Raw genomic sequence first — 13755 nt, 5'->3', positions numbered from 1 at the left:
ATCACATTCCTGTTCCCCGGCTGTGGCTAGCACCAGGCACAGCGCACAGGTGAAGAACACTGGGGCAGGACGACAGAGCAGGGGGGCTGGATTTGAGTCAGAGCTCCTGGGCTAGGCCCGGCTTGAGTGCTCACTGTGGAGGCTGAGCGTCTCTCCAATTACAAAGCAAACAGTGTCAGGCACCCGTGCTAGACATTCCTGCATAACCTATTCCTCACAACAATCCACCAGCCCCATCTCTTAGAAGAGGGAGCTGAAGCTCAGAGGGGTTAATAATCTGTCAAAGGCCCTCGGCTACTGAGTGAGAGAACCAGGATTTAAACCCAGACCTATCTCCAAGGACCGCACTTGTAGCTGCTGTGCACACAGCCTTGAACATCTCCAGACCTAGGAGTGAGGGGGAAGAGAAAGGCAGAGAACCCTGCCTTTGGACTCAAGAAGATCAAACAAGATAATATACCTGTAATCACTGTAAACTGGGAACACCGTCCCTATTTCAGGCCGAGGGGAGGCCCAGAGAGGAGGTCAAGGAGCACAGGTTTATAGACAGCTGCAGAGCCCGGAAGAATCCTGCAAAGGGCCTTTTTCCAAATCATGTCACATTCACAGGTTCTAGAGATTAGAATGTGGATATATCGCTTGGGCAGCCACTAGCCAACCCACTAAAGGCGTGAAATCATTAGAGTGGAGACAAACATGGAGAGAACTTGTGGATGGCAGAGGAGAGAAGGGTTCAAGCTGTCATAAGGCTCCCAGGAGCTGAGAGAATGGCATATTACGAAAAGAAACAGAGGCGTGGGAAGAGGGGAGAGAAAGGTGAGCTCTGCCTTGAAAACGGAGCACTCCAGTAGCCTGGTAGACATGTGGGTCTGGCATTCAGCAGAACAGGATCTGTGGCAAGAAGTTCTCTATTTTTGTCTATGAGGGAAGAAGGTCTTAGCCCCAGGAAGGGCCAAGAGGAGCAGCAAAAGGGCAGACCACACAGCACACTCACAGGCAGGCAGAGGAAAGAGGAAGAGGAAGCAGGGCACAGGGCAGCGAAGGCACGGTCAGAGAGTACAGGAACAGGGGCCAAGGGAGACGAGACGGTCGGCCTCAGAGAGGGCAGGGGCCAATCTCTTTCTGGGGTTTATTTCCACGGTCTAATAAGGTGGTGGGCAGAGAGTAGGCTAAAGTAAGACTCAAACAGTGAACAATTACGTGAGAGACCTAATAGGAGAGATCTCAGAGATGCAAAAAGAAGTTATGGCACCTGTAGCACTTGTGTTGACCACGGTTCTAAGACGCAGCAGGATCCCAGGAGAAAGATGGGAGTGAGTGGGCGAAGGCTTGGCGCAAGCTCTAAGTGGAACGTGATATGAAAACCATGAGAGACGAGTGTAAGGACAAACAGCCAGGTGTTACGGAGAAGGTGAATTACTAGGCTTTAACTGGCCCCACGCAAGGACACAGGAGCCCTCTGCTACACACAAGCACTACCCACCTCCTTCTTCAACTCTCGTGTCCACTGCATATACTTCTCTAAAGAACAAACAGATGCCACAGCTTATCTGTGGAGGAAAGGGCTGCTGTGAGACCCTGAGACGTGCCCACACGTCCCTGGCAACTGTCGGGGGCGGCTCTTCGTCACGGACGAGTGGCAGGCTTTCCCAGACAGGAACTGTGTGGAGAGGAGCAGGGGCTGCGGCCAGTGGTGACTCAGGCAGTGTTTACCAACCATGTGGGTGCCCGCCACCTTCAGAGAGGGCACACTGGGTTGACTGTGTCACACTTCCTGGAAGCATTTCTTCATTTCTATTTTTTTAATGTTTATTTTTGAGAGAGAGAGAGAGAGAGAGAGCAAGCGCAGAGGGGAGGAACAGGGTGAGGGGGGAACAGAGGATCTGAAGTGGACTCCATGCTGATAGCAGAGAGCCCCGCGTGGGGCTCGAACTCACGAACCGTGAGATCATGACCTGAAGTTGGACATTTAACCAACTAAGCCACCCAGGTGCCCCTCTTTATTTCTTTTTTTGAAGACACACAACTTCCAGGGTGACATCTCTCTTGGTAACTTCAAAGGCATTTCAATCAGCAGCTGGAAACAACATCTTACACATACTTGACCAAGCCAACTTTACTCACTCCCCAATATGTCCACATGTGACAGGGATGCCACGCAGCCTCTCTAAGGAATGATACAATGCCCACAATGAGGACCCAGGAGTCCAGAGCACCATCTTCTTCAACAGGCAGGACTCTGTGGCCCACAGAAAGGGGCATGTGACCACTCACTGACTCCTAAATTAACTGGTTCACAGGTCAGAGAGTGCTATATTACAAAAGATCACAGGATTTCCTTTATAAATTAAGTCACAGTCAAGGGGGCAGGGAGTCAAACACTCTCATATACTGCAGAGAGATGGTAAATTAGTACAACTCTAGAATTTGGCAATTTGGTGAAGTTTATCAATAGCCTTAACATTTTGGATCCTTCAAAATTATATACACATACAACCGAATACCTACCAAGTAGCCAGGAACAATGCCAGGTAGTGGGGAGACAATGTTAACAAGACAGATGAGGTGGCTACCCCCAAAGGGCTTCTGTTTGGGTCAGGAATTCAGACAATTAGGCACTAAATTAACAGACAAGATGATTTCTGAGTACAGGAAGCATTAGATATAATAGCAAAAAAGGATAAATAACCTAAGGGTCCATCAGCAGGATTGGTTAAATAAATAAGCTCAGATACACTCTTAAGATGGAATACTGCTCTGCTTTGTCAAAAATGCATTTTTGAAAACTATATTCAAATTGCTAGTGATATAAACGTTTAAAGCAGGTTTCAAAATAGTATCACAGCTATGTTCAGTGAAAGAAGACAATCACAGAGGACCACATACTGTATGACCCCATTCCCATGAAATGTCCAGAGAAGGAAAATCCGTGGAAACAGAAAGTAGATTAGTGGTTGCCTAGGGCTGGTGGCAGGGGAGGAGAAAACGGGGAGTGAATGCTAATGGATACAAGACTGCCTTTTGGGATGATGAAAAAGTTCTAAAACTAGATTATAGCAATGGTTACACAACTCAGCAAATATACTCAAAGCCATCAAATTGTACATTTTAGCCAGTGAACTTTATGGTATCTGAATTATATCTCCATAAAGCTGCTAAATAATCGTATCACAATATGACTTCCATGTGGCTTTCTAAAAGAGGATGTATAAAGGTGTGGGGGGGGGGACGGTGAGAGACACAGAGAGAGAGAGAGAAGGCACAAAAAAATGAAAGAATGAATATCCATCAAAATATTAACTGTGGTAAGTCTCTGGGAGGAAGATTCTAAGGTAATTTTTATTTTCTTCTTTATATTTCTCTGTAATTTCCAACTATTCTAAAATGTAGTTATCAGTTGTTTAACTGACAAAACAGCTAGGGTTTTAAAAGCTACAAGAGGACCTTAAGTAGGCCCGAGACACAGAACTAGGAAGGTCTGACTATTGTCCTAACTTGGATATATGTATCCAAATTAACCTTATTTATATATAAGGTTGTCCCAGCCTTTGCACCAAAGATAATCAGAGAGCTAAGCAAACAAATTTTGTATTCCAAATAAATCAGACCAAATAGGTCCCAGTTAAGAAGGGTCTGCCGACCACTGGCAGAGCTTACTCCCCTCTGCAAACGCCTTAAAAGAAAACCAGTTGTCACCATAATGTTCAGAAACTATCAAAGAATGCAAAAGCATATCAAAGATTTGAGCAGATGCGTCAGAAATCTCCTGGATGCATTCAGGGGTCACTTCCTGGTTGTAAAGAGTGAGGCCCTCTGGACAATCACTGTCAGGCCCCACTGATTCCTCTGATCAGTGACCTCAAAAGAAGGCACCTTTCTTTTCTTTTCTTTTCTTTTTTGAGAAGGCACCTTTCTGAGAAGTCGGTGGTTCCCCAATCAGGCTGCCCTCTCAAGTTAATGGGGAGTTTTACAATGCCAATTCCTGGACATCATTTCTGGAAATTCTAATTCAAGGAGTCTGAGACAAGACCCAGGAATCTACATTTTTTCCAGAATTCCTTGGTGAATCTGCCCGCTGAGCCATGTCTGGGAATCACTGGACTAGATACTGTCGGGGACAACTAGCAACCAGGCCAGCCTGCACATCTGGCTGCAACACCACAAGGATCCCACAGGACCAGCGCTGGACCGAAATGCTACAAAGTGCAGAAAGGGAAACTCCATGGGGAAATTCCATGCATGTCTAGCAAGGAGCGCCGGAGTCTGGGGAGGCAGCTAGCAAATCCCTACGAAAAAGCTTGTTTTGGAAGGTTCTCTCAGGCTCAGTAATCTTGGATGCTAACCTGGGAAAAAGGGGTAACCAGTGCAACTCCTACTCTGGGAGACCAAAAAAAGAATCGTTTCCTCTAACAACATATACATGAGCCGGGGCGCCTGGGTGGCGCAGTCGGTTAAGCGTCCGACTTCAGCCAGGTCACGATCTCGCGGTCTGTGAGTTCGAGCCCCGCGTCAGGCTCTGGGCTGATGGCTCGGAGCCTGGAGCCTGTTTCCGATTCTGTGTCTCCCTCTCTCTGCCCCTCCCCCGTTCATGCTCTGTCTCTCTCTGTCCCAAAAATAAATAAAAAACGTTGAAAAAAAAAAAATTGAAAAAAAAAAAAAACAAAAACAAACAAAACATATACATGAGCCAGCAAGCAATCTTTGCAGCCCCCAAGGAATCAGAAGCAGAAAGGGACACGATATGGTGTGGCAGAAAGAGCTCTAGTTGAGTCACACAGATTTGGGTTCAAATCTCTGCTCTCCATGACTGACTATCTGTGGAGTAAAGATGGCTACAATCCTTTTGCTACTCCTCTCATCAAGATGTGGAGTCTAGTTCCCCTCCTCGAATCTGGGCTGGCCGGTGACTGCTCTGACCAGCAGACTTTGGCAAGAACATACGGGCTGCCGAGAGAACGTGTAAACCTAGTGTTCAAACAAACAACAACCCCACAGTAAGTACCCTTTCACCAACAAGCTCCCACTTGTAGAGCCCTTTTCAGCCAAGGGTACATCTTCATATACAAAGTACAGGGACTATTTACGATCTCCCTACAATTGGGAGGGACCACGCCAACAAGTGCCCCATATTCCAAGGATGACTCATCTTCCCCCACCACACCAGTGTCCCCTCTGGTGTCTCTCCTTCCTGTTACAGTGTCATCTTTGTCCTAGCCACCTGGGTTCAAAACGCCAACCTCTCAAGACTCCTCTGTCTCTCTTCAGCATCCAGGAACGGCCAAGGCCTCCCCAGTCACCCCCATGGCTACCAAAAGGCCGTCTTCAAGGCCAGGTCGACCTGAGGGCTCCTCTCCAACTTCCTAGCTGTGGACCATACACAAGCTTCTTATCTCTTGGAGGCTTTAGTCTCCTCAGCTGCAAAGTAAATCTGTGGTCGTTTCAAAGATAAGAAAAATGCAGCCAAAGTACATAGTACAGAGAAAGTGCTCAATATAAAGCAACTGTTACTACGGGCCAGCAACTTTTCACCGAGGTTAATAAAGACATCTCCTAATGTCTCTCTCTCTCTCTCTCTCTCTCTCTCTCTCTCTCTCTCCATTTTGACCCCTCTAGTATAATGCTAGCAGATTAACTGTCTAAAATGACAGCTACCACATTATTCTCCTACTCACAGGCCTTCCGCTGGCTCCCCCTGTCCTCACGTCAATCCTAACTTCTCAGCCAAGCGTGTCAGATTACCTACAATAATGGCTGCATACGGCCATGCTGGCCTGCTCCAGTCAACCCCATCCTCACTACAACTTGCTACTGGAGGTGGTCTTCTAAACTTGCTCGCAATAATACCTGCCTCCTGACCCCCAGAAACTGCAAGATCATAAATGTTACTTGAAGCCGCTAAACTCTGGGGTAATTTGTTATGAGGTGATAGATAACCAATACTCTTGATTTCCCCGAACACATCTGAGCTGTTGCTCCTTGACTCACACTTGCCTTTCCCACATCTCTGCCTGCTGCACTTCTTTCCAGCCTGCAGGGCCCACCTCATATGCCAGTGCTCACCCTGAGACTTTTTTTATATTTTTGAGAGAAAGAGAGAGACAGTGTGAGCAGGGAGGGGTAGAGAGAGAGGGAGACACAGAATCCGAAGCAGGCTCCAGGCTCCGAGCTGTCTGCACAGAACCCGGCACAGGGCTCAAACTCAGGAACCGTGAGATCACAACCTGAGCCGAACTTGGATGCTTAACCAACTGAGCCACCCAGGCTGAAACTTTCTTTTTTAAAAAAAAAAAATTTTTTAACGTTTATTTCTGAGACAGAGAGAGACAGAGCATGAACGGGGGAGGGTCAGAAAGAGAGGGAGACACAGAATCTGAAACAGGCTCCAGGCTCTGAGCAGTCAGCACAGAGCCCGACGCGGGGCTCGAACTCACGGACCGCGAGATCATGACCTGAGCCGAAGTTGTATGCTCAACCGACTGAGCCACCCAGGCGCCCCTGAGACTTTCTTAAAGTACCATCAACTAGCCTCCTCTGGGAGCCTTTCCCTGTTCCCCACCAACACTGTTCCCAAGTATGTCTCCATCCTTGCATCTGTCACATTGTATCATTATCAACCTGTTTGTGTGCAAAAAGACAGATGGCAAGGTTATTCACTGCCGCAGAAGACTGGAAATCACCCGCATACCCATGTAGCAAATGAGGGAGCCGCGAAAAAGAATGAGGAAGCTCCATAGTGTACTGGTATGCCAGGAGGGATAAGATACAATATGTGAAGCAAGGAGGCAGACCAGTGAACACAGCTGTCTGTTCGGCATGGTGCCGGTGCTCGGCACCGTCTACTACTGCCTGCGGAGGCGGCAGGAGGAGAAGCACAAGAAGGCGGCCGCGGCCGGCGGCCTCAAGAAGACCATCATCAAGCTCATGTACGGCCCGAGATGGAGGCACCTGGCCGGGCCCCGCTGTCGGGACCCAAGGCCATGACCCTCATCCCATACCTGCCGGCAGCCGCCAGCGAGGCGGAGCAGTACAGCTGGTGGATAGCGACAACACGCCAAAGGCCAGCAAGGGCAACTCCATGGAGGTGCACATGGGACAGCAGGCCGAGCGCAAGGACTGCGAGCTGGGCCAGCCCAGCCCTGACAGCTAGACCTCGGTGGCCTAAATCTCCACCATCGCCAAGGAGGGGGACAAGGTCAACCAGATCATCAACAACTGCATCGACGCTCTCAAGTCTGAGGCCACCTCCTTCCAGGGCGGCAAGTCTTTAACATCTGTCTATATTTGGTTGGTTATTTGCATATTTTTGGACCATGTGTGGTCAGACTGGTATTTGAATAAAATAACATATCAAAAAAATGGTTGAAACAGTAAATTTTATGTTATGTATATTTTACAATTAAAAAGAAAGAGCCGGGGTGCCTGGGTGGCTCAGTCGGTTAAGCGTCTGACTTCAACTCAGGTCATGATCTCACGGTTTGTGAGTTTGAGCCCCACGTTGGGCTCTGTGCCAACAGCTCAGAGCCTGGATCCTGCTTCAGATTCTGTGTCTCCCTCTCTCTCTGCCCCTCCTAGCTTGTGCTCTGCGTGCCTCTCTCTCAAAAATAAACACTTAAAATAAAGAGAGAAAGAAAGAGCCAATATGGGGCACCTGGGTGGCTTAGCCGCTTAAGCATCCAACTCTTGAGTTTGGCTTAGGTCATGATCTCACAGTTGGTGAGTTCAAGCCCTGTATCAGGCTCTGTACTGATAGTGCAGAGCCTGCTTGGGATTCTCTCTCTCCCTCTCTCTCTCTGCCCCTCCCCGCCTCTCAAAAATAAATGAATAAACCTTAAAAAAAATAAAAATAAAGAGCCAATAAACATAATAAATAAATGAGTGAGGGCACTCTGCAGCCACTTGGGTAGTTCCTCAAAATGCCAAAGTTGGCATATGACCCAGCAATTCCATCCCTAGTTATATTCCCAAAAGAACTTAAAGCATATATCCACACAAAAGCCTGTCAATGAATGTTCACAGCAGCCAAAAAATGGAAACAACCCAAATGTCCATCAGCTGCTGAATGGATAAACAAAACATGGTATTTTCCATAAAGTAGAATGTTATTCGGCCATAAAAAGGAATGAAGTACCATTGCATACTACTTAGATAGCAAGTACACAGATTAACCATGACATTATGCTGAATGAAAGACAGACACAAAAGGCCACACATTGTAAGATTCCATTTATGTGAAATATCCAAAATAGGGAAATCCAGGGAGAAGGATAGGTTAGTGGTTGCCAGGGGCTGAGGGGAGAGTGGTGCCAGGGGCTAAGTACAAATAGGTACAGGGTTTGTTTTGGGGTGATGCAAATGTTCTGGAATTAGAGGTCATCAGAGAGAATACACCAAAACCCCTTGACATACATGCTTTAAAGAAGCGAATTTTATGTTATGTGAAGTATATCTCAATTTTAAAATGCTAGAGAACTATGGGGCGCCTGGGTGGCTCAGTCGGTTGAGCGTCCAACTTTGGCTCAGACCATATCTCGCGGTTCGTGGGTTCAAGACCCACATAGAGAGCTCTGTGCTAACAGCTCAGAGCCTGGAGCCTGCTTCGGATTCTGTGTGTGTGTCTCTCACTCTGCCCCTTCGTGCTCTGTCTCTCAAAAATGAATAAACATCAAAAAAAATTTTTTAATGCTTGAGAAACATATACAATGTAAAATAAAATAAACTGCTCACATTTTGCCTTGGGGCTCAGTGATTCAAAAGCCTGTCCCTGTCCGTGCCCTCTCACCCTGCAAGGCAGCCTGTCCATCCCCTCCCACCTCTGTGTCCCCTAACACACTCTGGCTGCTCACCAGCCCTTCATTGCTCCCATGACTTCCTACTTTTGGGCTCTTGGGCAAGGCCTGTCCCTGCTTCTTTAGACCCATCCCTGTCCTGGCAGGTCTCCACCTCCTACAGACCTACCCAAGACAGTCTGGAGGCTGAGACACCAGCCCCAAGAGTCACCCCAGACGAGCTGCCCAATGACCAGGACTGCAGTTACAAGCATGTGTCAGCTGAGGGATTCGGTTTCACGGAGGAACTTAATTATAGCTCAGGAGTGGAGGAAGGGAGAAGAGCAGTGCATGCTTGAGGGGATGTACAGGAAGCTACCCTGCTCTGTGGCCCAGAGGGTTTCTGCCAAGTTGTACCAAGACTGGGATCCACAGGAAAACAAGTATGATCCAGGAAGGCCCATAGGAACACACAACTTACAGAAGTCATCCTGTCCATAATCATGAATTCCTGGCCTCACCATGTAACACCAGCCTGTGTGCAAATCAGAGGGGCCCAGAAAAAAAGCTGAGATGCCAAGACTCACTCACCCTCAGGGCTCAGACAAGCCTTTTCCTCACCTAGTGCCAGAGATCTCATTTTTTTTTCTGTAAGAAGTAAAGGGGAGGCATAGCTTATTCCTCCCAGAATACCCCATCTTCAATTTTCTTGCTGGATCTGAGCTGTTTTTCTAGAATGGAATCTGAGCCGTTGAGGGTGCTGGGAACATCTTCCTTATGCCTGACTACTATGCTCAGATCCCTGCCTATTGCCCAGTGAGGTGCCACGGAGCAGCTGCTGACACACAGAGGCCAGCAGGGCCGGGCACACCAGACCTGTGAAACCACCTGGCCTGGGCACCGCCAGGTGGAGAAAGCAGACCAGGTGCAAGTTCATGGAAAGAGCAGGGCCTCGGTGGAGGAGCACCTTTCACCAAGACATATTTCCTTATCAGGGCGCCTGGGTGGCTCAGTTGGTTAAGTTCTGACTTTGGCTCAGGTCATGATCTCACAGTTCATGAGTTCAAGCCCTGCGTCGGGCTCTGTGCTGACAGCTTAGGGCCTGGAGCCTGCTTTGGATGCTGTGTCTCCCACTCTCTCTGCCACTCCCCCACTAGTGCTCTCTCTCTCAAAAATAAACAAACCCTCCCCCCAAAAAATTAAAAAAAGAAAGAAACCACCTGAAAAATTGGAAAGGCAAGTCGCAAAACTGAATGTTAAATACTATCCCATTTTTGAAAGAAAAAAAATAAGTACACAAAGTCATAGTAAAATCTGAACACAGACTAAACTTTACAGCCGTCACTTATGGATGGTGTGACTATGTATGACTTGTATTTCGTTCTCAGTGCTTAGGTGTATTTTCTTTTTTTATTGGAGTATGACCAACATACAGTAGTTTGAGGTGTACAACATAATGATTAGACATTTGTATCCACTGCAAAATGATCTCCACTATAAGTCTCGTTACCATCTGTCACCAAAGTTACAAATATTTTTTTTCCTTCTGGTGATGAGAACTTTAAGATTTACTTTCTCACCAACTTTCAAATTTGTAATACAATGTTACTGACTATAATAATGCATGCTGCCCATTCTATCCCCATGACTTAAGTATTTTCTAATTGTCTATTATGAATAAGCATTATTTATATAATTAAGACATTTTAAGATAAATTAAAAACCACACACATGGAAACGCTTGTGCCTGAGTGCCAGCTCCATATCCTAAAAACGACTGTTTTCCAAATTCCATTATACTGGCCACTGGTGGTATCTGATTAATTTCCAAGCCCTCAAGTACAAGTTTCCAAAGATGTCTTTCATTGTTACTAGCTAAACAGCTTGCCAGTGGCAAACCCCTCCCCCCTTCAAAACCTTGGGCCCAAGCACCCTGAATCGCCTGGTCGTGTCTGCACCCATGGGATCCAGGTCCCTACCCCTCCAGAGCTCACAACCAAAAGCCAGAGCTTCAGAAAGGTGCAAAAGGAAAAAAGCAGGGCGGGGGGTGGGGGGTGGCGACTGACATCCTCCAGCTGGAAGACTCCTCACTTCACCTGACTGTCTCATCCAAGGCTCAGGTAAGGGCTAGAGGGGGTGGACTGCAGGAAGCTGCCATGAGAATTACTCTGTGGGCTCCGCAGGGAGTCAACACCCACTCCAGCCAACATTCAGAAGAAAACAGGAAAATAAATAGTCTTGAAGTTCTATTCACCAAGGAACATGTACTGGCATCCACCCCAAGCCCTAGGTGCCTAAGGTCCAGAGATACACTAACAATAAAACAATCAACACTCAATGAGTGATACACCTATGCCTTTACAAGTAGGAGCTCTTTTAATCCTCAAGTCAGCCCTGAGGGGTAGTTATCTTCCCTTTGTTATAGAAGAGGAAGCCACTGAGGCATAAAGTGACTTGCCCAAAGCTACTAGTAGAGCCAGAACTCAGTCCCACGTATTCTGGCTCTCAACCAGTACCCCAAATTCCCTCAAAGTCCTTATCCTCAGAAAGAGCCAGTGAGCTAAAAATATGAAGAGTGCCACATGCTACTTCCTGTTCTGCTTCAGGGGAAAGCTCCTTCCCTTCTGAGGAGCCAAAGAAAGGAGGAGTGCGACTGTCCCTCTGTCCAAGATCCCCTGGGCCTACAGCTGGCCTGAGGAGGGGCCATCAAGGCAGGCAGGGGAGCACAGTCCCCAGAACCCAGCCAAGGACACCGCTGAGATGCTACTTATGCCTGTCTCTTCTGATTCCCAGAGCCTTCCCTGTACCCCAACCCCTGCGCCTCCAGTCAGGAAGTGGGAGCAGAAATAAAAATAGCTCTCTAAAAATAAGCCAAGGATGGCAAGGTACTAGAAAGGGGAAAAACATAAGGCCCTGCTGGTTGAGCCCAGTGTCCTGCTGGTCTAGGTAGGAACCAAGCAGCTGAGTAGGACAGGTACCCAGAGCCCTAATTCTGCTTCAGCCTCTGCTCACAGTGGATACCCGCACACATTCACAAGTGCCTGCAAAGCCCAGGCTAAGGGGACAGAGCAGGAAAAGCAGTCTGAACTGAGAAGCACAGGGGGAACCAAAGGGCTTAAACCCCAGCTCTGTCATCTGTCAGGTGTGTGACTTGAGTGGGCTCTTTAAGCTCTGTGATCCTGCACGTCCTCATCTGTTAAATGGGAATACCAATACCTGCCTCTTGCAGGCTGGTATGAAGGAGAGTGAGCTCACCCATGGCATGACATCTGGCCCAAAGGAGAATCTGAATAAAGGCAATTTCCTTTTCTTTCTTCTCTCCATATCTGCACACCTGGGCCACCTTCTCTCTTTCTTCTCTCCCTTCGCCAGACTGCAAACAGGCTGATTAATCACTCAGATCAGAGATTGGTTTTTTTCCTCCTTCAAGCCCCTGCCACTACACATGCCTGGCCCACCAGTTGGCTGGTTATTTCCTCTGGTTCTAGGGGGTTGCTCACGGCCTTGAAGCAGATCCAGGGAGGCACTAAGTACAGCCATTCTCAGGGCCTCCTCTTCCCACTGACCTGGCACAAGACTGCGCAGGGGGCTCCAAAGCCTGCCAACATCTGGTTCTGCCCAGTGACCAACAAGACACTCTGCTGGGCTCAAAAGCAGGGAGTGCTCTTGGAAGCCAACACCAGTCTGGCCAGTCAAGCAGGTACTTTCCACACCGGAAGAATTACAGTCAACCAGCCATCCTCTGTGGGGAGGCCTGCTGTGTGGTAATCAAAGACACAGCTTTACACACCTGGGTTCACATCTCAGCTCTGCCACTTACTAGTTGTGCAGCTTTTAGGCAACTTTCCTAACTAGTCTGAGCCTCCACATCCTCATCTATAAAACGGGCATAATGAGTCCTACCTCTCAGGGTTGTGGGGATTCAACAAGGTGATACATGTGATGTGATTAGCACAGTGCATTCAACACCTTAGAGCCATAGCTTGCTTGGCTCCTGGGTAGCTACTGACTTCTGTGGGTATTAGACACGGGTGAGCCCAGCTCTCGAAAGAACTCACAATCAGACATCAGAGCCTAGAATGCAGGCAATAACTCCACCATAATATAGCACGGTAGGTGCTGAGCCAGAGGTACGAGAAGGGAGGCTCCCCAGACCCCCGGGGGAGGAAGTGGAGAGAAGGAGGCAAATGGGAAAGACTGCCAAAACCAAAAACCTCAGCTGTCTTTCACTCAGCTTCAACCACAGGGAAGAGCAATAACTAGCCAAGGGGTCCTTAAGTTTCCTTCTACAGATGTCTGACTGCTGCCCCGTAAAGTGACTTCCCAGACAGGGCTCCGGCACAGGTTAGTGCCAGTGCTACTCTAGGAAGCAAGCCACTTAGGTTGGCCATCCAGTCACCCTTCCGTCTGACAAGTGCTTGGTGAGCCATCTCTGCACAAGACACTTGCCCATCAAGGAGCCAATTTCGGGGGAGATGATCTTTGAACGTGGCTAATGAACACTCATCAGGACCGAGCACGTGACTGTGCGGTGGAGGCTGCTCCCTTGCGACTCAACAAGGTCTCTGATTCATCGAGAACATCAGATGGATGGATCAGTTCTTTCTCACGGTGGAAGCAGAAGGAAGAAAGGAGGGCAAGGTCCAGGCCGCAGACCACAGAGGGAAAGCAGCACATGGGCAGCACTGGCGGCGCTGGAACCACCTCAGGAGAGGTATTCTTGGTTGTCTGCAACGTGCCCAGGGTGGGGGTACAAAAGTGAATCAAAAACAGATGGTCCTGGCTGTGCGTGAGAAGACAAGGCTACCCTAGGCTGGCAGGGGACGGAGACAGGCCTTGGCCTGGGTGCAGATAAGCCTACTAGGTCAGGAAATGGGCTAGAAAATGGACAAAATATTTTTCTACAAGGTGACACGCTGTAAGGACATGAAAGGCAAATTGTAAGTAGATGTTGTCAATACACTGGGGCGTTAAGATGCCAAAAAAAAGA

The 13755-nt window shown here is 48.2% G+C and overlaps 1 protein-coding gene across 7 annotated transcripts in view; it reads right to left on the bottom strand.

Annotated features, from left to right (window-relative positions):
* PPARD (peroxisome proliferator activated receptor delta) overlaps positions 1-13755 on the bottom strand; it is an 82894-nt gene that overhangs the window by 56860 nt on the left and 12279 nt on the right. Inside the window, exon 1 of one of the 7 annotated variants that reach the window (XM_042938541.1) lies at positions 1484-1833. The exons of the other annotated variants lie outside the window; for them this stretch is intronic. The gene's annotated coding sequence lies outside the window, so the exon portion shown is untranslated. Of the gene's footprint in view, positions 1-1483; positions 1834-13755 lie in introns of those variants that run through there. 7 annotated transcript variants of the gene reach the window in all.

This window comes from Panthera leo, chromosome B2 (assembly GCF_018350215.1).
Source record: "Panthera leo isolate Ple1 chromosome B2, P.leo_Ple1_pat1.1, whole genome shotgun sequence".
NCBI lineage: Eukaryota > Metazoa > Chordata > Mammalia > Carnivora > Felidae > Panthera > Panthera leo.
Note: the sequence above shows the minus strand (reverse complement) of the source record. Positions and strands in the feature narration are given on the sequence as shown.